Source organism: Salmo trutta, chromosome 28 (assembly GCF_901001165.1).
Source record: "Salmo trutta chromosome 28, fSalTru1.1, whole genome shotgun sequence".
In the NCBI taxonomy this organism is placed as follows: domain Eukaryota; kingdom Metazoa; phylum Chordata; class Actinopteri; order Salmoniformes; family Salmonidae; genus Salmo; species Salmo trutta.
The window spans coordinates 6623858-6648171 of record NC_042984.1 but is presented as its reverse complement, the minus strand read 5'-3'; the positions used below and the strand labels follow the sequence as shown (position 1 = coordinate 6648171).

Sequence of the window (24314 nt, the reverse complement as noted above, 5' to 3'; positions counted from 1 at the left end):
TTCTAGTACACATGGAGGGTAGATTCTGATTCTAGTACACAGGGAGAGGGTAGATTCTGATTCTAGTACACAGAGAGGGTAGATTCTGATTCTAGTACACATGGAGGGTAGATTCTGATTCTAGTACACAGGGAGGGTAGATTGTGATTCTAGTACACAGGGACGGTAGATTCTGATTCTAGTACAGATGGAGGGTAGATTCTGATTCTAGTACACAGGGAGGGTAGATTCTGATTCTAGTACACAGGGACGGTAGATTCTGATTCTAGTACACATGGAGGGTAGATTCTGATTCTAGTACACAGGGAGGGTAGATTCTGATTCTAGTACACAGGGAGGGAAGATTCTGATTCTAGTACACAGGGAGGGAAGATTCTGATTCTAGTACACAGGGAGGGTAGATTCTGATTCTAGTACACAGGGAGGGTAGATTCTGATTCTAGTACACAGAGAGGGTAGATTATGATTCTAGAACACAGGGAGGGTAGATTCTGATTCTATTACACAGGGAGGGTAGATTCTCATTCTAGTACACAGGGAGGGTAGATTCTGATTCTAGTACACAGGGAGGGTAGATTCTGATTCTAGTACACATGGAGGGTCGATTCTGATTCTAGTACACAGGGAGGGTAGATTCTGATTCTAGTACACAGAGAGGGTAGATTCTGATTCTAGTACACAGAGAGGGTAGATTCTGATTCTAGTACTGATGGAGGGTAGATTCTGATTCTAGTACACAGGGAGGGTAGATCCTGATTCTAGTACACAGGGAGGGAAGATTCTGATTCTTGTACACAGAGAGGGTAGATTCTGATTCTAGTACACAGAGAGGGTAGATTCTGATTCTAGTACACAGGGAGGGTAGATTCTGATTGTAGTACACAGAGAGGGTAGATTCTGATTGTAGTATACAGAGAGGGTAGATTCTGATTGTAATAACAGAAAACCCACCCCATTAAATTCATCAATGACAGTTAGTTCAGTAGCCTTTGCCTGCTCCCAGATCTGTTTGTGCTGTCTTACCAACTCCTATGGCAGTTGTGTCAAGGTGCGTGCGTACTGGTAGCGAAGTGCAGGAGAGCAGAGATTTGTGAACAGGCGCACACTTTATTGAGGCAAAAGTGCAAAACGCGTAAAACAGTCGCAAGAATTATGTTTAACAATAAACATCTTAGTGAAATACCACAGTCTGGCGCGTCAACAATAAACACGTAACACAAACAATCTTTCACAAAGACATGATGGGGAACAGAGGAATAAATACATGTAGATTGATTGGGGAATGAAAACCAGGTGTGCAGGGAACAAGACAAAACAAATGGATACATGAAAAATGGAGCGGCGATGGCTAGAAAGCCGGTGACGTCGACCGCCGAACGAACAAGGAGAGGAGCCGACTTCGGCGGAAGTCGTGACAAGTTGTTTTGCATGACAATGGCTATAGGAGTTAACAATAGGGAAGAAACAGACCTGGGCCCAGGCTGGTTGTCCGTTGTCACCTACTAAAAACACTGACCCGTCAGTCTAATATCTGTGTGTGGAGAGCCCAACAGAACCAGCTAGACAAGCATGTGGTGTATTTAAACACCAGACGGTTTACAGTTCAAACCCCAGATCATGTGATCTATTTAAACATCAGACGGTTTACAGTTCACACCCCAGATCATGTGGTGTATTTAAACACCAGACGGTTTACAGTTCACACCCCAGATCATGTGATCTATTTAAACATCAGACGGTTTACCCCAGATCATGTGATCTATTTAAACACCAGACGGTTTACAGTTCACACCCCAGATCATGTGGTGAATTTAAACACCAGACGGTTTACAGTTCACACCCCAGATCATGTGATCTATTTAAACACCAGACGGTTTACAGTTCACACCCCAGATCATGTGATCTATTTAAACACCAGACGGTTTACAGTTCACACCCCAGATCATGTGATCTATTTAAACACCAGACGGTTTACAGTTCACACCCCAGATCATGTGATCTATTTAAACACCAGACGGTTTACAGTTCACACCCCAGATCATGTGATCTATTTAAACACCAGACGGTTTACAGTTCACATCCCAGATCATGTGATCTATTTAAACACCAGACGGTTTACAGTTCACACCCCAGATCTAAACAGAGCTGGAGATCTGCTCTGCACACACACTTTTCTGAGGCTCTTTGGGAGTGTATGGAGGTGGTACAGACACACACACACACACAAGAACACAAGCACACACACACACACACTCACACACTCACACACACAAGAATACAGACACACACAAGAACACACACACACACACACAAGAACATACACACACACGTGCACTGGATGGCTGCACCTGTGTGTGTGTGTTTGTGTGTGTGTGTGTGTGTGTGTGTGTGTGTGTGTGTGTGTGTGTGTGTGTGTGTGTGTGTGTGTGTGTGTGTGTGTGTGTGTGTGTGTGTGTGTGTGTGTGTGTGAAAGAGACATAGCCTAGATGTCTATACCATCCGTACTCATGTGTGAGAGTGTTAGCCAGCATTTTAAGCTGCCTGTCAGTCTGGTGAGAGTGTTAGCCAGCATTTTAACCTGCCTGTCAGTCTGGTGAGTATTAGCCAGCATTTTTACCTGCCTGTCAATCTGGTGAGAGTGTTTGCCAGCATTTTAACCTGCCTGTCAGTCTGGTGAGAGTGTTAGCCAGCATTTTAAGCTGCCTGTCAGTCTGGTGAGAGTGTTAGCCAGCATTTTAACCTGCCTGTCAGTCTGGTGAGTATTAGCCAGCATTTCAACCTGCCTGTCAGTCTGTTTATACCTTGACAGTACGGTCTACCAGGCACGTGTCCCAAATGGCATCCTATTCCCTATATAGTGCCCTACTTTTGACCAGAGCCCTATGGACCCTGGTCAAAAGCAGTGGACTGTATAGGGAATAGGTTGCAACTTGGGATGTACTACAAGATATTAACGTTGTCTATTTAGTATCAGAGAATTTAAACACTGTCACAATGTTTGAACAGTTGCCAGTGTCCCCAGAATCTTTCCAGGGTGCGTTGCCATGTTGGACTGAAGAATTCCTCACCGTTATACGAGCAGAACGAACAAGTGTCGCCAAGCTGGGGAAGGGAGGGCCTATGGAAACTACAATAACCACTGTACACCATGCAGAGTTAGCTGGGGAGGGGAGGCCTATGGAAACTACAATAACCACTGTACACCATGCAGAGTTAGCTGGGGAGGGGAGACCTATGGAAACTACAATAACCACTGTACACCATGCAGAGTTAACTGGGAGGGGAGGCCTATGGAAACTACAATAACCACTGTACACCATACAGAGTTAGCTGGGGAGGGGAGGCCTATGGAAACTACAATAACCACTGTACACCATGCAGAGTTAACTGGGAGGGGAGGCCTATGGAAACTACAATAACCACTGTACACCATACAGAGTTAGCTGGGGAGGGGAGGCCTATGGAAACTACAATAACCACTGTACACCATGCAGAGTTAGCTGGGAGGGGAGACCTATGGAAACTACAATAACCACTGTACACCATGCAGAGTTAGCTGGGGAGGGGAGGCCTATGGAAACTACAATAACCACTGTACACCATGCAGAGTTAGCTGGGAGGGGAGGCCTATGGAAACTACAATAACCACTGTACACCATGCAGAGTTAGCTGGGGAGGGGAGGCCTATGGAAACTACAATAACCACTGTACACCATGCAGAGTTAGCTGGGGAGGGGAGACCTATGGAAACTACAATAACCACTGTACACCATGCAGACTTAACTGGGAGGGGAGGCCTATGGAAACTACAATAACCACTGTACACCATACAGAGTTAGCTGGGGAGGGGAGGCCTATGGAAACTACAATAACCACTGTACACCATGCAGAGTTAACTGGGAGGGGAGGCCTATGGAAACTACAATAACCACTGTACACCATACAGAGTTAGCTGGGGAGGGGAGGCCTATGGAAACTACAATAACCACTGTACACCATGCAGAGTTAGCTGGGAGGGGAGACCTATGGAAACTACAATAACCACTGTACACCATGCAGCGTTAGCTGGGAGGGGAGGCCTATGGAAACTACAATAACCACTGTACACCATGCAGAGTTAGCTGGGAGGGGAGGCCTATGGAAACTACAATAACCACTGTACACCATGCAGAGTTAGCTGGGAGGGGAGACCTATGGAAACTACAATAACCACTGTACACCATGCAGAGTTAGCTGGGAGGGGAGGCCTATGGAAACTACAATAACCACTGTACACCATGCAGAGTTAGCTGGGAGGGGAGGCCTATGGAAACTACAATAACCACTGTACACCATACAGAGTTAGCTGGGAGGGGAGGCCTATGGAAACTACAATAACCACTGTACACCATGCAGAGTTAGCTGGGGAGGGGAGACCTATGGAAACTACAATAACCACTGTACACCATGCAGAGTTAGCTGGGAGGGGAGGCCTATGGAAACTACAATAACCACTGTACACCATGCAGAGTTAGCTGGGAGGGGAGGCCTATGGAAACTACAATAACCACTGTACACCATGCAGAGTTAGCTGGGAGGGGAGGCCTATGGAAACTACAATAACCACTGTACACCATGCAGAGTTAGCTGGGAGGGGACAAAAACAACAACACAGAGTTACACATGGGATAAACAAATGTACAGTCAAAAACACAATAGAAAAATCTATATACAGGGTGGACTGTAAACAAATACTACAGCTAGTAGTACAGTATAGTTTACAAATATTGATAATGACGTGTGGCCTACAGGGAGGAGGTGAGGGCCCTGGCAGTGTGGTGCCAGGAAAATAACCTCTCCCTCAATGTCGACAAAACGAAGGAGCTGATCGTGGACTTCAGGAAACAGCAGAGGGAGCGCGACCCCTTATCCACATCGACGGGACAGCAGTGGAGCAGATGGAAAGTGTCAAGTTACTCGGCGTACACGTCACCGGCGATCTGAGATGATCCACCCACACAGACAGCGTGGTGAAGACAGCGCAACAGCGCCTCTTTAACCTCAGGAGACCGGGGGCAAACTACCTGCCCTCCAGGACACCTACAACACCCCATGTCACAGGAAGGACAAAAAGATCATCAAGGACAACAACCACCTGAGCCACTGCCTGTTCACCCCGCTACCATCCAGAAGGCGAGGTCAGTACAGGTGCATAAAATCTGGGACAGAGAGACTGAAAAACAGCTTCTATCTCAAGGCCATCAGACTGCTAAACAGCCATCACTAACACAGAGAGACTGAAAAACAGCTTCTATCTCAAGGCCATCAGACTGCTAAACAGCCATCACTAACACAGAGAGACTGAAAAACAGCTTCTATCTCAAGGCCATCAGACTGTTAAATAGCCATCACTAACACAGAGAGACTGAAAAACAGCTTCTATCTCAAGGCCATCAGATTGTTAAATATCCATCACTAGCAGGCTACCACCCGGTTACTCAACCCTGCACCTTAGAGGCTGCTGCCCTGTATACATAAACATGGAATCACTGGCCACTTTAATAATGGAACACTAGTCACTTTAATAATGATTAAATAATGTTTACATACTGCTTAACTCATCTCATATGTATGTAATGTATTCTATTCTACTGTATTTTAGTCAATGCCACTCTGACATTGCTCAATCTAATATTTATATATTTCTGAATTCCATCCGTTTACTTTTAGATGTGTGTGTATTGTTGTGAATTGTTAGATACTACAACACTGTTGGATCTAGGAACACAAGCATTTCGCTACACCCACAATAACATCTGCTAAATGTGTATGTGACCAATAACATGTGATTTGTTTGGAAGGCTGTTGGAAGGCTGTTTTAACTGAGAGCCGTTTTGCTTTTACTGTGAGTAATTCCAGACTTCCAGTCTTTCACACACACACACACACACACACACACACACACACACACACACACACACACACACACACACACACACACACACACACACACACACACACACACACACACACAGTATTAGACATAATTATTTCCTGCTCCTCTGATGTGTCTAATGATTTCACAGCAAGGGGCCCTTGCTGTCTTCCAGACAGTGTACAAACAGCTTAGACCACAGTAGAATAAACAGCAAATATAATCACTGATCTGGAACCTGCACTACTATAACAGGGAAATGAAATGAGAGAAAGACATTGATAGAGATCCTTGATAGAGATCCAGTCTCTCATTCTGTTCACTGATTGAGATCAGGTCTCTCATTCTGTTCACTGATGGAGATCAGGTCTCTCATTCTGTTCACTGATGGAGATCAGGTCTCTCATTCTGTTCACTGATGGAGATCAGGTCTCTCATTCTGTTCATTCACATATTTGTGTAACATGATTTTTGTGATAATTGATTCTTGGAAAATAGATTAATAAAGGATCGATAATGGATTCATGAAAATAAATGAACAGAGAAGTAATATATAGGAGTGTCAAACAGTGTGGTGAGAGCCAGGCTCAGAGAGGGGTCTGTCTCTGTCTGTCTGGTGAGAGCCAGGCTCAGAGAGGGGTCTGCCTCTGTCTGTCTGGTGAGAGCTAGGCTCAGAGAGGGGTCTGTCTCTGTCTGTCTGGTGAGAGCAAGGCTCAGAGAGGGGTCTGTCTGTGTCTGTATGGTGAGAGCCAGGCTAAGAGAGGGGTCTGTCTCTGTCTGTCTGGTGAGAGCCAGGCTCAGAGAGGGGTCTGTCTGTCTGTCTGTCTGTCTGGTGAGAGCCAGGCTCAGAGAGGGGTCTGTCTGTCTGTCTGGTGAGAGCCAGGCTCAGAGAGGGGTCTGTCTCTGTCTGTCTGTCTGGTGAGAGCCAGGCTCAGAGAGGGGTCTGTCTGTCTGTCTGGTGAGAGCCAGGCTCAGAAAGGGGTCTGTCTCTGTCTGTCTGGTGAGAGCCAGGCTCAGAGAGGGGTCTGTCTCTGTCTGTCTGGTGAGAGCCAGGCTCAGAGAGGGGTCTGTCTCTGTCTGTCTGGTGAGAGCCAGGCTCAGAGAGGGGTCTGTCTGTGTCTGTCTGGTGAGAGCCAGGCTCAGAGAGGGGTCTGTCTCTGTCTGTCTGGTGAGAGCCAGGCTCAGAGAGGGGTCTGTCTGTCTGTCTGGTGAGAGCCAGGCTCAGAGAGGGGTCTGTCTGTCTGTCTGGTGAGAGCCAGGCTCAGAGAGGGGTCTGTCTCTGTCTGTCTGTCTGTCTGGTGAGAGCCAGGCTCAGAGAGGGGTCTGTCTGTCTGTCTGTCTGGTGAGAGCCAGGCTCAGAGAGGGGTCTGTCTGTCTGTCTGGTGAGAGCCAGGCTCAGAGAGGGGTCTGTCTCTGTCTGTCTGGTGAGAGCCAGGCTCAGAGAGGGGTCTGTCTCTGTCTGTCTGGTGTGGTGAGAGCCAGGCTCAGAGAGGGGTCTGTCTCTGTCTGTCTGGTGTGGTGAGAGCCAGGCTCAGAGAGGGGTCTGTCTCTGTCTGTCTGGTGAGAGCCAGGCTCAGAGAGGGGTCTGTCTCTGTCTGTCTGGTGAGAGCCAGGCTCAGAGAGGGGTCTGTCTCTGTCTGTCTGGTGAGAGCCAGGCTCAGAGAGGGGTCTGTCTCTGTCTGTCTGGTGAGAGCCAGGCTCAGAGAGGGGTCTGTCTCTGTCTGTCTGTCTGGTGAGAGCCAGGCTCAGAGAGGGGTCTGTCTGTCTGTCTGGTGAGAGCCAGGCTCAGAGAGGGGTCTGTCTCTGTCTGTCTGGTGTGGTGAGAGCCAGGCTCAGAGAGGGGTCTGTCTGTCTGTCTGGTGTGGTGTGAGCCAGGCTCAGAGAGGGGTCTGTCTCTGTCTGTCTGGTGAGAGCCAGGCTCAGAGAGGGGTCTGGCTCAGAGAGGGGTCTGTCTCTGTCTGTCTGGTGAGAGCCAGGCTCAGAGAGGGGTCTGTCTCTGTCTGTCTGGTGAGAGCCAGGCTCAGAGAGGGGTCTGTCTGTCTGTCTGGTGAGAGCCAGGCTCAGAGAGGGGTCTTTCTCTGTCTGTCTGGTTTGAGCCAGGCTCAGAGAGGGGTCTGTCTCTGTCTGTCTGGTGAGAGCCAGGCTCAGAGAGGGGTCTGTCTCTGTCTGTCTGGTGAGAGCCAGGCTCAGAGAGGGGTCTGTCTCTGTCTGTCTGGTGTGGTGAGAGCCAGGCTCAGAGAGGGGTCTGTCTCTGTCTGGTGTGGTGAGAGCCAGGCTCAGAGAGGGGTCTGTCTCTGTCTGTCTGGTGAGAGCCAGGCTCAGAGAGGGGTCTGTCTCTGTCTGTCTGGTGAGAGCCAGGCTCAGAGAGGGGTCTGTCTCTGTCTGTCTGGTGAGAGCCAGGCTCAGAGAGGGGTCTGTCTCTGTCTGTCTGGTGAGAGCCAGGCTCAGAGAGGGGTCTGTCTGTCTGTCTGGTGAGAGCCAGGCTCAGAGAGGGGTCTGTCTCTGTCTGTCTGGTGAGAGCCAGGCTCAGAGAGGGGTCTGTCTCTGTCTGTCTGGTGAGAGCCAGGCTCAGAGAGGGGTCTGTCTCTGTCTGTCTGGTGAGAGCCAGGCTCAGAGAGGGGTCTGTCTGTCTGTCTGGTGAGAGCCAGGCTCAGAGAGGGGTCTGTCTCCGTCTGTCTGGTGAGAGCCAGGCTCAGAGAGGGGTCTGTCTCTGTCTGTCTGGTGAGAGCCAGGCTCAGAGAGGGGTCTGTCTCTGTCTGTCTGGTGAGAGCCAGGCTCAGAGAGGGGTCTGTCTCTGTCTGTCTGGTGAGAGCCAGGCTCAGAGAGGGGTCTGTCTCTTTCTGTCTGGTGTGGTGAGAGCCAGGCTCAGAGAGGGGTCTGTCTCTGTCTGGTGTGGTGAGAGCCAGGCTCAGAGAGGGGTCTGTCTCTGTCTGTCTGGTGAGAGCCAGGCTCAGAGAGGGGTCTGTCTCTGTCTGTCTGGTGAGAGCCAGGCTCAGAGAGGGGTCTGTCTCTGTCTGTCTGGTGAGAGCCAGGCTCAGAGAGGGGTCTGTCTCTGTCTGTCTGGTGAGAGCCAGGCTCAGAGAGGGGTCTGTCTGTCTGTCTGGTGAGAGCCAGGCTCAGAGAGGGGTCTGTCTCTGTCTGTCTGGTGAGAGCCAGGCTCAGAGAGGGGTCTGTCTCTGTCTGTCTGGTGAGAGCCAGGCTCAGAGAGGGGTCTGTCTCTGTCTGTCTGGTGAGAGCCAGGCTCAGAGAGGGGTCTGTCTCTGTCTGTCTGGTGAGAGCCAGGCTCAGAGAGGGGTCTGTCTCCGTCTGTCTGGTGAGAGCCAGGCTCAGAGAGGGGTCTGTCTCTGTCTGTCTGGTGAGAGCCAGGCTCAGAGAGGGGTCTGTCTCTGTCTGTCTGGTGAGAGCCAGGCTCAGAGAGGGGTCTGTCTCTGTCTGTCTGGTGAGAGCCAGGCTCAGAGAGGGGTCTGTCTCTGTCTGTCAGGTGAGAGCCAGCCAGGCTACCTTATCCAACCTCTCAGTTCCTCCACCCACACATGCTATGACATCTTCTGGTTTCAATGATGTTTCTAGAGACAATATCTCTCTCATAATCACTAAATGCCTGGGTTTACCTCCTCTGTACTCACATCCCACCATACCTTTGTCTGTACATTATACCTTGAAGCTATTTTATCGCCCCCAGAAACCTGCTCCTTTTTCTCTCTATTCTGGACGTCACAGACGACCAATTCTTATAGCTTTTAGCCGTACCCTCATACTTATTCTTCTCTGCTCCTCTGGGGATGTAGAGGTGAATCCAGGCCCTGCAGTGCCTGGCTCCACTCCTACTCCCCAGGCGCTCTCTTTTGATGACTTCTGTAACCGTAATAACCTTGGTTTCATGCATGTTAACATTAGAAGCCTCCTCCCTAAGTTTGTTTTATTCACTGCTTTAGCACACTCTGCCAACCCGGATGTCCTAGCTGTGTCTGAATCTTGGCTTAGGAAGTCCACCAAAAACTGCGAAATCTTCATCCCTAACTACAACGTTTTCAGACAAGATAGAACGACCAAAGGGGGCGGTGTTGCAATCTTCTGCAGAGATAGCCTGCAGAGTTCTGTCCTGCTATCCAGGTCTGTACCCAAACAATTTGAACTTCTACTTTTAAAAATCCACCTCTCCAAAAACAAGTCTCTCACCGTTGCCGCCTGCTATAGACCCCCCTCGGCCCCTAGCTGTGCTCTGGACACCATATGTGAACTGATTGCCCCCCATCTATCTTCAGAGATCGTGCTACTAGGTGACCTAAACTGGGACATGCTTAACACCCCAGCCATTCTACAATCCAAGCTTGATGCCCTCAATCTCACACAAATTATTAATGAACCCACCAGGTACAACCCCAAAGCCGCAAACACTGGCACCCTCATAGATATCATCCTAACCAACGTGCCCTCTAAATACACCTCTGCTGTTTTCAACCAAGATCTCAGCGATCACTGCCTCATTGCCTGCACCCGTAATGGGTCAGCGGTCAAACGACCTCCACTCATCACTGTCAAACGCTGCCTGAAACATTTCAACGAGCAAGCCTTTCTAATCGACCTGGCCCTGGTATCCTGGAAGGATATTGACCTCATCCCGTCAGTAGAGGATGCCTGGTTATTTTTTTTAAATGCCTTCCTCTCCATCTTAAATAAGCATGCCCCTTTCAAGAAATTTAGAACCAGGAACAGATATAGCCCTTGGTTCTCCCCAGACCTGACTGCCCTTAACCAACACAAAAATATCCTGTGGCGTTCTGCATTAGCATCGAACTGCCCCCGCGATATGCAACTTTTTAGGGAAGTTAGAAACCAATACACACAGGCAGTTAGAAACGCCAAAGCTAGCTTTTTCAAACAGAAATTTGCTTCGTGCAACTCCAACTCTAAAAAGTTCTGGGACATTGTAAAGTCCATGGAGAATAAGAACACCTCCTCCCAACTGCCCACTGCACTGAGGATAGGAAACTCTGTCACCACCGATAAGCCCACTATAATTGGACATTTCAATAAGCATTTTTCTACGGCTGGCCATGCTTTCCACCTAACTACCCCTATTGCAGTCAACAGCACTGCACCCCCCACAGCTACTCGCCCAAGCCTCCCCCATTTCTCCTTCTCCCAAATCCATTCAGCTGATGTTCTGAAAGAGCTGCAAAATCTGGACCCCTACAAATCAGCTGGGCTTGACAATCTGGACCCTTTCTTTCTAAAATTATCTGCCGAAATTATTGCAACCCCTATTACTAGCCTGTTCAACCTCTCTCTCGTGTCGTCTGAGATTCCCATAGATTGGAAAGCAGCTGCTGTCATCCCCCTCTTCAAAGGAGGTGACACTCTAGACCCAAACTGCTACAGACCTATATCCATCCTACCCTGCCTTTCTAAGGTCTTCGAAAGCCAAGTCAACAAACAGATTACCGACTATTTCGAATCCCACCACACCCTCTCCGCTATGCAATCTGGTTTCAGAGCTGGTCATGGGTGCACCTCAGCCACGCTCAAGGTCCTAAACGACATCGTAACCGCCATCGATAAGAAACAATACTGTGCTGCCGTATTCATTGACCTGGCCAAAGCTTTTGACTCTGTTAATCACCACATCCTCATCGGCAGACTCAGTAGCCTTGGTTTCTCAAACGATTGCGTCGCCTGGTTCACCAACTACTTCTCTGACAGAGTTCAGTGTGTCAAATCGGAGGGCCTACTGTCTGGACCTCTGGAAGTCTCTATGGGGGTACCACAGGGTTCAATTCTTGGGCCAACTCTTTTCTCTGTATACATAAATGATGTCGCTCTTGCTGCTGGTGAATCTCTGATCCACCTCTACGCAGACGACACCATTCTGTATACTTCTGGCCCTTCTTTGGACACTGTGTTAACAACCCTCCAGACGAGCTTCAATGCCATTCAACTCTCCTTCCGTGGTCTCCAACTGCTCCTAAACACAAGTAAAACTAAATGCATGCTCTTCAACCGATCGCTGCCTGCACCTGCCCGCCCGTCCAGCATAACTTCTCTGGACGGTTCTAACTTAGAATTTGTGGACAACTACAAATACCTAGGTGTCTGGTTAGACTGTAAACTCTCCTTCCAGACTCACATCAATCATCTCCAATCCAAAGTGAAATCTAGAATTGGCTTCCTATTTCGCAACAAAGCATCCTTCACTCATGCTGCCAAACATACCCTCGTAAAACTGACCATCCTACCAATCCTCGACTTCGGCGATGTCATTTACAAAATAGCCTCCAATACCCTACTCAACAAGCTGGATGCAGTCTATCACAGTGCCATCCGTTTTGTCACCAAAGCCCCATATACTACCCACCACTACGACCTGTACGCTCTCGTTGGCTGGCCTTCGCTTCATAATCGTCGCCAAACACATTGGCTCCAGGTCATCTACAAGACCCTGCTAGGTAAAGTCCCCCCTTATCTCCGCTCACTGGTCACCATAGCAGCACCCACCTGTAGCACGCGCTCCAGCAGGTATATCTCTCTGGTCACCCCTAAAGCCAACTCCTCCTTTGGTCGTCTCTCCTTCCAGTTCTCTGCTGCCAATGACTGGAACGAACTACAAAAATCTCTGAAACTGGAAACACTTATCTCCCTCACTAGCTTTAAGCACCAGCTGTCAGAGCAGCTCACAGATCACTGCACCTGTACATAGCCCATCTATAATTTAGCCCAATCTACTACCTCTTCCCCTACTGTATTTATTTATTTTATTTATTTTGCTCCTTTGCACCATATTATTTATATTTTAACTTTGAACTTTCTTCAAACTACAAATCTACCTTTCCAGTGTTTTTCTTGCTATACTTTATTTACTTTGCCACCATGGCATTTTTTGCCTTTACCTCCCTTATCTCACATCATTTGCTCACATTGTATATAGTCTTATTTTTTTCTACTGCATCCTTGATTGTATGTTGTTCTACTCCATGTGTAACTCTGTGTCGTTGTATGTTGTCGAACTGCTTTGCTTTATCTTGGCCAGGTCGCAATTGTAAATGAGAACTTGTTCTCAACTTGCCTACCTGGTTAAATAAAGGTGAAATAAATAAATAAATAAATAAATAAATAAAAGAGAGGGGTCTGTCTCTGTCTGTCTGGTGTGGTGAGAGCCAGGCTCAGAGAGGGGTCTGTCTCTGTCTGTCTGGTGTGGTGAAAGCCAGGCTCAGAGAGGGGTCTGTCTGTCTGTCTGGTGAGAGCCAGGCTCAGAGAGGGGTCTGTCTCTGTCTGTCTGGTGAGAGCCAGGCTCAGAGAGGGGTCTGTCTCTGTCTGTCTGGTGTGGTGAGAGCCAGGCTCAGAGAGGGGTCTGTCTGTCTGTCTGGTGAGAGCCAGGCTCAGAGAGGGGTCTGTCTCTGTCTGTCTGGTGAGAGCCAGGCTCAGAGAGGGGTCTGTCTCTGTCTGTCTGGTGAGAGCCAGGCTCAGAGAGGGGTCTGTCTCTGTCTGTCTGGTGAGAGCCAGGCTCAGAGAGGGGTCTGTCTCTGTCTGTCTGGTGAGAGCCAGGCTCAGAGAGGGGTCTGTCTCTGTCTGTCTGGTGAGAGCCAGGCTCAGAGAAGGGTCTGTCTCTGTCTGTCTGGTGAGAGAGGGGTCTGTCTCTGTCTGTCTGGTGAGAGCCAGGCTCAGAGAGGGGTCTGTCTGTCTGTCTGTCTTTCTGGTGAGAGCGAGGCTCAGAGAGGGGTCTGTCTGTCTGTCTGTCTGGTGAGAGCCAGGCTCAGAGAGGGGTCTGTCTTTCTGTCTGTCTGGTGAGAGCCAGGCTCAGAGAGGGGTCTGTCTGTCTGTCTGGTGAGAGCCAGGCTCAGAGAGGTGTCTGTCTGTCTGGTATGGTGAGAGCCAGGCTCAGAGAGGGGTCTGTCTGTCTTTCTGGTGTGGAGAGAGCCAGGCTCAGAGAGGGGTCTGTCTGTCTGTCTGTCTGTGTGTGTGCGTGCGTGCGTGCGTGCATGCCTGTGTGTGTGTGTCTGTGTGTGTGTGTTATTTCTGATTTGAGGCAGAGGGAAAACCTAGAACACAATGGAGGAGAAATCAATTCACCACATCAGCCTGAAGAGATCAGCCTAGAACACAATGGAGGAGAAATCAATTCACCACATCAGCCTGAAGAGATCACGCTCGAACACAATGGAGGAGAAATCAATTCACCACATCAGCCTGAAGAGATCACCCTAGAACACAATGGAGGAGAAATCAATTCACCACATCAGCCTGAAGAGATCAGCCTAGAACACAATGGAGGAGAAATCAATTCACCACATCAGCCTGAAGAGATCAGCCTAGAACACAATGGAGGAGAAATCAATTCACCACATCAGCCTGAAGAGATCACGCTCGAACACAATGGAGGAGAAATCCATTCACCACATCAGCCTGAAGAGATCACCCTAGAACACAATGGAGGAGAAATCAATTCACCACATCAGCCTGAAGGGATCAGCCTAGAACACAATGGAGGAGAAATCAATTCACCACATCAGCCTGAAGAGATCACCCTAGAACACAATGGAGGAGAAATCAATTCACCACATCAGCCTGAAGAGATCAGCCTAGAACACAATGGAGGAGAAATCAATTCACCACATCAGCCTGAAGAGATCAGCCTAGAACACAATGGAAGCCAATGTGAATAAGAAGAGCTTCAGTCAACAAGCATTCAATCATCGATTCATTTAAAAACACTTCTTCTTTGCACTTTGTGAACACTCAAGAATAAGTGCTAAATGGCAGCTATTTTGTTATTGACAGTTAGATTGCACTCTGACAATATTGATGCTACTAACAATCATAATATTCTCCTATTTTTTCCGATTCCAGGTGCAAACAGGGATAGATAACAACACAGAACTTAACAGACTCCCAGTCTCTATAGCAACAGGTTATTTCCCACAGTCAGATATATGGCTCTGTTTATACCTCTCAGCCCAATAGTTAGCTCAACAACATTTGGGATGTGATTTAAGGCTACCATTGATGCCACAATTGTACTCATTGTCACTGTCTGCATTCTAATTTCTAATATGCCCAAACGGTCCAACCTTCAAATTGTATTTTTGTTACTGTAGCAATAAATGAATTCCTTCCACCAGCCAGGCCTCAGAATAGATAGATAATGTATGTTGGTATTGAGCCAGACCTCAGAATAGATAGATAATGTATGTTGGTATTGAGCCAGGCCTCAGAATAGATAGATAATGTATGTTGGTATTGAGCCTGGCCTCAGAATAGATAGATAATGTATGTTGGTATTGAGCCTGGTCTCAGAATAGATAGATAATGTATGTTTGTATTGAGCCAGGCCTCAGAATAGATAGATAATGTATGTTGGTATTGAGCCTGGTCTCAGAATAGATAGATAATGTATGTTGGTATTGAGCCAGGTCTCAGAATAGATAGATAATGTATGTTGGTATTGAGCCTGGCCTCAGAATAGATAGATAATGTATGTTGGTATTGAGCCAGGCCTCAGAATAGATAGATAATGTATGTTGGTATTGAGCCATGCCTCATAATAGATAGATAATGTATGTTGGTATTGAGCCTGGTCTCAGAATAGATAGATAATGTATGTTGGTATTGAGCCAGGCCTCAGAATAGATAGATAATGTATGTTGGTATTGAGCCATGCCTCATAATAGATAGATAATGTATGTTGGTATTGAGCCAGGCCTCAGAATAGATAGATAATGTATGTTTGTATTGAGCCAGACCTCAGAATAGATAGATAATGTATGTTGGTATTGAGCCTCGACGTAACCACTTTGTTCCTTCCTGTCTCAGTGCCTTGGAATGGACTGTCCAATCGCTCACCAGCCAGACCGTCTCCTCAGTCAATCGTTTGATTAATTACATCTAGACCTGGGGTTTAATTAAATAATGATGTATTGGAGTGTAGCAGAAGGTTTACAGTTTATATACCTGGCTCAATACCAACATACATTATCTATCTATTCTGAGACCAGGCTCAATACCAACATACATTATCTATCTATTCTGAGACCTGGCTCAATACCAACATACATTATCTATCTATTATGAGGCATGGCTCAATACAAACATACATTATCTATCTATTCTGAGGCCTGGCTCAATACAAACATACATTATCTATCTATTCTGAGACCAGGCTCAATACCAACATACATTATCTATCTATTCTGAGACCTGGCTCAATACCAACATACATTATCTATCTATTCTGAGGTCTGGCTCAATACCAACATACATTATCTATCTATTCTGAGACCTGGCTCAATACCAACATACATTATCTATCTATTCTGAGGCCTGGCTCAATACCAACATACATTATCTATCTATTCTGAGACCAGGCTCAATACCAACATACATTATCTATCTATTCTGAGACCAGGCTCAATACAAACATACATTATCTATCTATTCTGAGGCCTGGCTCAATACCAACATACATTATCTATCTATTCTGAGGTCTGGCTCAATACCAACATACATTATCTATCTATTCTGAGGCCTGGCTCAATACCAACATACATTATCTATCTATTCTGAGGTCTGGCTCAATACCAACATACATTATCTATCTATTCTGAGACCTGGCTCAATACCAACATACATTATCTATCTATTCTGAGGCCTGGCTCAATACCAACATACATTATCTATCTATTCTGAGACCAGGCTCAATACCAACATACATTATCTATCTATTCTGAGACCAGGCTCAATACCAACATACATTATCTATCTATTCTGAGACCAGGCTCAATACCAACATACATTATCTATCTATTCTGAGACCTGGCTCAATACCAACATACATTATCTATCTATTCTGAGGCCTGGCTCAATACCAACATACATTATCTATCTATTCTGAGACCAGGCTCAATACCAACATACATTATCTATCTATTCTGAGACCAGGCTCAATACAAACATACATTATCTATCTATTCTGAGGCCTGGCTCAATACCAACATACATTATCTATCTATTCTGAGGCCTGCCTCAATACAAACATACATTACTATTTATCTATTCTGAGGCCTGGTGGCAGGTAGCCTAGTGGTTAGAGTGTAGGGGTGGCAGGTAGCCTAGTGGTTAGAGTGTAGGGGCGGCAGGTAGCCTAGTGGTTAGAGTGTAGGGGCGGCAGGTAGCCTAGTGGTTAGAGTGTAGGGGCGGCAGGGAGCCTAGTGGTTAGAGTGTAGGGGCGGCAGGTAGCCTAGTGGTTAGAGTGTAGGGGCGGCAGGTAGCCTAGTGGTTAGAGTGTAGGGGCGGCAGGTAGCCTAGTGGTTAGAGTGTAGGGGCGGCAGGTAGCCTAGTGGTTAGAGTGTAGGGGCGGCAGGGAGCCTAGTGGTTAGAGTGTAGGGGCGGCAGGTAGCCTAGTGGTTAGAGTGTAGGGGCGGCAGGTAGCCTAGTGGTTAGAGTGTAGGGGCGGCAGGTAGCCTAGTGGTTAGAGTGTAGGGGCGGCAGGGAGCCTAGTGGTTAGAGTGTAGGGGCGGCAGGTAGCCTAGTGGTTAGAGTGTAGGGGCGGCAGGTAGCCTAGTGGTTAGAGTGTTGGACTTGTAACTGAAAGGTTGCAGATCGAATCTCCGAGCCCCTGAACAAGGCAGTTAACCCACTGTTCCTAGGCCAACATTGAAAAGAAGAATTTGTTCTTAACTGACTTGCCTAGTTAAATAAAGATGTATATATATATAAATAAAATAAAGAGGCCTGGCTCAATACAAACATATATTAATATCTATTCTGTGGTAAGTAATGCTAGCACTGGTGGTGGTATATCAGACAAACATTGATTATACAATCCCTTTTATGTGTGTTTGTTTTACGGACCTCTCTCTTATACTATAAAGATAAACTATAGAGATAGGAGTGCTTCCTTATCTCAACTATTTCACCCAGTTTCCAATACTCTGCTAGTTGGGTAGAGTTGGCAGAGTAAAAAGTATTGAACCTAAAGTTGCTGTCAAAAAGAGTTTGTATGTACTTTATTATGGCCTTTAAAGCAGGATATGGCTTTACCACTTTACCATTATTCACCACTAGGTTCGCAGGTCTGCCAGCAAATGCCCCCAGTATTATCATTGTTCACCACTAGGTTTGCAGGTCTGCCAGCCAATATACCCTGCATTATCATTGTTCACCACTAGGTTTGCAGGTCTGAAAGCCAATATACCCTGCATTACCATTGTTCACCACTAGGTTTGCAGGTCTGAAAGCCAATATACCCTGCATTACCATTGTTCACCACTAGGTTTGCAGGTCTGAAAGCCAATATACCCTGCATTATCATTGTTCACCACTAGGTTTGCAGGTCTGAAAGCCAATATACCCTGCATTACCATTGTTCACCACTAGGTTTGCACGTCTGCCAGCCAATATACCCTGCATTACCATTGTTCACCACTAGGTTTGCAGGTCTGAAAGCCAATATACCCTGCATTACCATTGTTCGTCACTAGGTTTGCAGGTCTGCCAGCCAATATACCCTGCATTACCATTGTTCACCACTAGGTTTGCAGGTCTGAAAGCCAATATACCCTGCATTACCATTGTTCACCACTAGGTTTGCAGGTCTGAAAGCCAATATACCCTGCATTACCATTGTTCACCACTAGGTTTGCAGGTCTGCCAGCCAATGTCTCCTGGTTGCACCTGACTACTGATCCAGGCCAGGGTCATATATTATGTTTTATTATAATGGTTAAGGTTAGGACAGGGGGTAGGGGTCATCTAATTCCATCTTTCTGGCTGAAGGCAACAACATCTACCTAGCACTAGGGCTTCCTGTCAGAGATAGTAAAGATAACATTTTATTCTATATTACTGTCTCTATGCTCAGTCAGAGATGGTGAAGACAACATTGTATTCTATGTTACTGTCTCTATGCTCAGCCAGAGATGGTAAAGATAACATTGCATTCTATGTTACTATCTCTATGCTCAGTCAGAGATGGTAAAGATAACATTGTATTCTATGTTACTGTCTCTATGCTCAGTCAGAGATGGTGAAGACAACATTGCATTCTATGTTACTGTCTCTATGCTCAGTCAGAGATGGTAAAGATAACATTTTTATTTTATTTTATTTTTATTTCACCTTTATTTAACCAGGTAGGCTAGATGAGAACAAGTTCTCATTTACAACTGCGACCTGGCCAAGATAAAGCAAAGCAGTTTGATACATACAACAACACAGAGTTACCCATGGAATAAACAAACATACAGTCAATAATACAGTAGAAAAAGTATATACAGTGTGTGCAAATGAGGTAGGATAAGGGAGGTAAGGCAATAACTAGGCCATGGTAATTACAATTTAGCAATTAAACACTGGAATGATAGATGTGCAGAACATGAATGTGCAAGTAGAGATACTGCGGTGCAAAGGAGCAAGATAGATAGATAAATACAGTATGGGGATGAGGTAGATTAGATGGGCTATTTACAGATGGGCTATGTACAGGTGCAGTGATCTGTGAGCTGCTCTGACAGCTGGTGCTTAAAGCTAGTGAGGGAGATATGAGTCTCCAGCTTCAGTGATTTTTGCAGTTCGTTCCAGTCATTGGCAGCAGAGAACTGGAAGGAGAGGCGGCCAAAGGAAGAATTGGCTTTGGGGATGACCAGTGAGATATACCTGCTGGAGCGCGTGCTACGGGTGGGTGCTGCTATGGTGACCAGTGAGCTGAGATAAGGGGGGACTTTACCTAGCAGAGACTTGTAGATGACCTGGAGCCAGTGGGTATGGCGGCGAGTATGAAGCGAGGGCCAGCCAACGAGAGCGTACAGGTCGCAATGGTGGGTAGTATATGGGGCACTGTGATAGACTGCATCCAGTTTGTTGAGTAGAGTGTTGGAGGCTATTTTGTAAATAACATCGCCAAAGTCGAGGATTGGTAGGATGGTCAGTTTTACGAGGGTATGTTTGGCGGTGTGAGTGAAGGATGCTTTGTTGCGAAATAGGAAGCCGATTCTAGATTGAATTTTGGATTGGAGATGCTTAATGTGAGTCTGGAAGGAGAGTTTACAGTCTAACCAGACACCTAGTTATTTGTAATTGTCCACATATTCTAAGTCAGAGCTGTCCAGAGTAGTGATGCTAGTCGGGCGGGCGGGTGCGGGCAGCGAACGGTTGAAAAGCATCCATTTAGTTTTACTTGCATTTAAGAGCAGTTGGAGGCCACGGAAGGAGAGTTGTATGGCATTGAAGCTCGTCTGGAGGTTAGTTAACACAGTGTCCAAAGAAGGGCCAGAGGTATACAGAATGGTGTCGTCTGCGTAGAGGTGGATCAGAGAATCCCCAGCAGCAAGAGCGACATCATTGATGTATACAGAGAAGAGAGTCGGCCCGAGAATTGAACCCTGTGGCACCCCTTTAGAGACTGCCAGAGGTCCGGACAACAGGCCCTCCGATTTGACACACTGAACTCTGTCTGAGAAGTAGTTGGTGAACTAGGCGAGCCAATCATTTGAGATACCAAGGCTGTTGAGTCTGCCGATAAGAATGTGGTGATTGACAGAGTCGAAAGCCTTGGCCAGGTCGATGAATACGGCTGCACAGTAATGTCTCTTATCAATGGCGGTTAAGATATCGTTTAGGACCTTGAGCATGGCTGAGGTGCATCCATTACCAGCTCTGAAACCAGATTGCATAGCGGAGAAGGTACGGTGGGATTCGAAAGGTTCGGTGATCTGTTTGTTGACTTGGCTTTCGAAGACCTTAGAGATGCAGGGTAAGATAGATATAGGTCTATAGCAGTTTGGGTCTTGTATTATATTGTATTCTATGTTACTGTCTCTATGCTCAGTCAGAGATAGTAAAGATAACATTGTATTCTATGTTACTGTCCCTAGGCCCAGTCAGAGATGGTAAAGATAACATTGTATTCTATGTTACTGTCTCTATGCCCAGTCAGAGATGGTAAAGATAACATTGTATTCTATGTTACTGTCTCTATGCCCAGTCAGAGATGGTAAAGATAACATTGTATTCTATGTTACTGTCTCTATGCCCAGTCAGAGATGGTAAAGATAACATTGTATTCTATGTTACTGTCTCTATGCCCAGTCAGAGATTTACATTTACATTTTAGTCATTTAGCAGACGCTCTTATCCAGAGCGACTTACAGTAGTGAATGCATACATTTCATACAATTTCATACATTTTTTTTTCTGTGCTGGCCCCCCGTGGGAATCAAACCCACAACCCTGGTGTTGCAAACACCATGCTGTCTCTAGGCCCAGTCAGAGATGGTAAAGATAACATTGTATTCTATGCAGTATGCTACTGTCCCTAGGCTCAGTCAGAGATGGTAAAGATAACAGTGTATTCTATGCTACTGTCCCTAGGCCCAGTCAGAGATGGTAAAGATAACATTGTATTCTATGCTACTGTCCCTAGGCTCAGTCAGAGATAGTAAAGATAACAGTGTATTCTATGCTACTGTCCCTAGGCCCAGTCAGAGATAGTAAAGATAACATTGTATTCTATGCAGTATGCTACTGTCCCTAGGCCCAGTCAGAGATAGTCAAGATAACAGTGTATTCTATGCAGTATGCTACTGTCCCTAGGCTCAGTCAGAGATGGTAAAGATAACAGTGTATTCTATGCAGTATGCTACTGTCTCTAGGCCCAGTCAGAGATAGTCAAGATAACAGCGTATTCTATGCAGTATGCTACTGTCCCTAGGCTCAGCTGTTACTGAGGGAGATGGAATGTATTTATCCTGTGTGTCCTGTGTTTGTGGATATGATTTGCTTTGCCTCAATCTGCTTTTTAAATTCACATTAAGGACAGTAGGAAACAGATCTGGGACCAGGCTAAGAATCACATTGAGCTCTCTGGGAATATAGAGGCTGTAAAGGAAATGAGAGTCATCCTATATATTGTGGACATCTTTTAGTAATGTAGACATGTTCACAGTAAGCATGCATAAACACTTGCCTGGGAAGTCTCCCCCCAGCAGTTTAACCCTATCGAAGCAGTGGTTATTAAATTAGCCAATGGGCTGGCAGATTCGAAACCCTCAATGGGTGCTGTACTGCCTCCGATCGTTACATTGGTGTCAGAAGTGGGACGGAGGCCGTGAGTAAACATTGTTGGGGAAAATAACCATGTTGACTACGTTCTCCATTATACTGAAAAACACGTGATTCATAAACCTCCCAACAGGCTGATCAGAGTGACCCCCCCCCCACTCTAATACTCATCACTTACTCTGGAGGTGACATCCCCTCATGCCTGCTCTCTCTCTCTCTGTCTCTCTCTGTCTCTCTGTCTCTCTCTCTGTCTCTCTGTCTCTCTCTCTCTGTCTCTCTCTCTGTCTCTCTGTCTGTCTCTCTGTCTCTCTCTCTGTCTCTCTGTCTCTCTGTCTGTCTCTGTCTGTCACACCGCTCCACAAAGCCCTCCATCTTGATTCATTAGGCAAAGACTAACAATCAGCTGGTGGAGGACAAATTGATTAACTAGTAGCCAATGGGGAGGTCAGCTTTAGATAGGGTGGCACACACACACAGAAACACACAGAACACACACACACACACAGAAACACACACACACACACAGAAACACACACACACACACACACACACACACACACACACACACACAGAAACACACACACACACACAGAAAGACACACACACACAGAAACACACACACACACAAACAACACATGTGGCTGTGACAGCAGAGCAGACACACAGTCACCAGCCACAGTACAGTCTGTCTGCTCTCTGCACTGTGACAGACTGTACGTGATGTCTGTCTGCTCTCTGCACTGTGACAGACTGTACGTGATGTCTGTCTGCTCTCTGCACTGTGACAGACTGTACGTGATGTCTGCTCTCTGCACTGTGACAGACTGTACGTGATGTCTGTCTGCTCTCTGCACTGTGACAGACTGTACGTGATGTCTGTCTGCTCTCTGCACTGTGACAGACTGTACGTGATGTCTGTCTGCTCTCTGCACTGTGACAGACTGTACGTGATGTCTGTCTGCTCTCTGCACTGTGACAGACTGTACGTGATGTCTGTCTGCTCTCTGCACTGTGACAGACTGTACGTGATGTCTGTCTGCTCTCTGCACTGTGACAGACTGTACGTGATGTCTGTCTGCTCTCTGCACTGTGACAGACTGTACGTGATGTCTGTCTGCTCTCTGCACTGTGACAGACTGTACGTGATGTCTGTCTGCTCTCTGCACTGTGACAGACTGTACGTGATGTCTGCTCTCTGCACTGTGACAGACTGTACGTGATGTCTGTCTGCTCTCTGCACTGTGACAGACTGTACGTGCCAGGAGGAACTAAGCTGTCTGGTAGAACAGAACAGTGTAACATGATGACTATACATGAATGGAAAATATCCTGTTTCTATTTTGAGAAGAGAAGACTGCTGTGCCATCTTTAAAAGCAAAATGTCCTTTCCACCAAGGCCTTGAAGGCAACACTGCACAGTTAACATAAATCTTTACAACTGTCAATAGACATGATAGAAAGCCTATGGCTAGTAGGGCATTCTCCTTGAATGCAACCACAATGCACTTGATCACTTGGCCCAGTTGGTAGAGCATGGTGTTTGCAACGCCAGGGTTGTGGGTTCGATTCCCACGGGGGACCAGTACAGAGAAAAAATGTATGAAATGTATGCATTCACTACTGTAAGTCGCTCTGGATAAGAGTGTCTGCTAAATGACTAACATGTCAAATGTAACAACCTGGCATTGCCTCCCAGTTATGAGGCAGCTGCTGGTATAATGGTACTTGGTGCCTGCCTTCACATTTGCCTCGATAATCTCTCTTTTTCTATCCATCTTTCTCTCTCTCTCTCTCTAGCTCTCTCTCTCTCTCTCTCTCTCTAGCTCTCTCTCTCTCTCTCTCTCTCTAAGCCTTTGTTGAGAAGCCATTAGCTGCTAGATGCTAGCCATTAGCTGTTAAACTCTCACACCATAATTGATCAAAGCTCAATTCTCCTAATTATAGGCTACCAAATCATATATCATAGGCTATACGTGATATAGTATGTTGTCATGAAATTAAAGAGATTTAACAGGTCAAAGGTCAATTTTCCCAATAAGGTTACCAAATGGTATATTGTACTGAAGTGATGTTCTCATTTTAAAGACTTCTCATCAATCACTTATAGGAGACATATAAGAGGGCATGAGACTACAACTATCGCATATCACACATAGGCCTATGACACAGTCATGACAGAGATAACAACCAGTCATGACAGAGATAACAACCAGGCATGACAGAGATAACAACCAGTCAGATAACAACCAGTCATGACAGAGATAACAACCAGTCATGACAGAGATAACAATCAGTCGATAACAACCAGTCATGACAGAGATAGCAACCAGTCATGACAGAGATAACAACC

At 46.5% G+C, this 24314-nt stretch overlaps 1 protein-coding gene across 2 annotated transcripts in view; it reads right to left on the bottom strand.

The window, feature by feature from the left end:
- LOC115165337 (potassium voltage-gated channel subfamily C member 1-like) overlaps positions 1-24314 on the bottom strand; it is a 60129-nt gene that overhangs the window by 33306 nt on the left and 2509 nt on the right. The gene's annotated exons all lie outside the window — the stretch shown is intronic.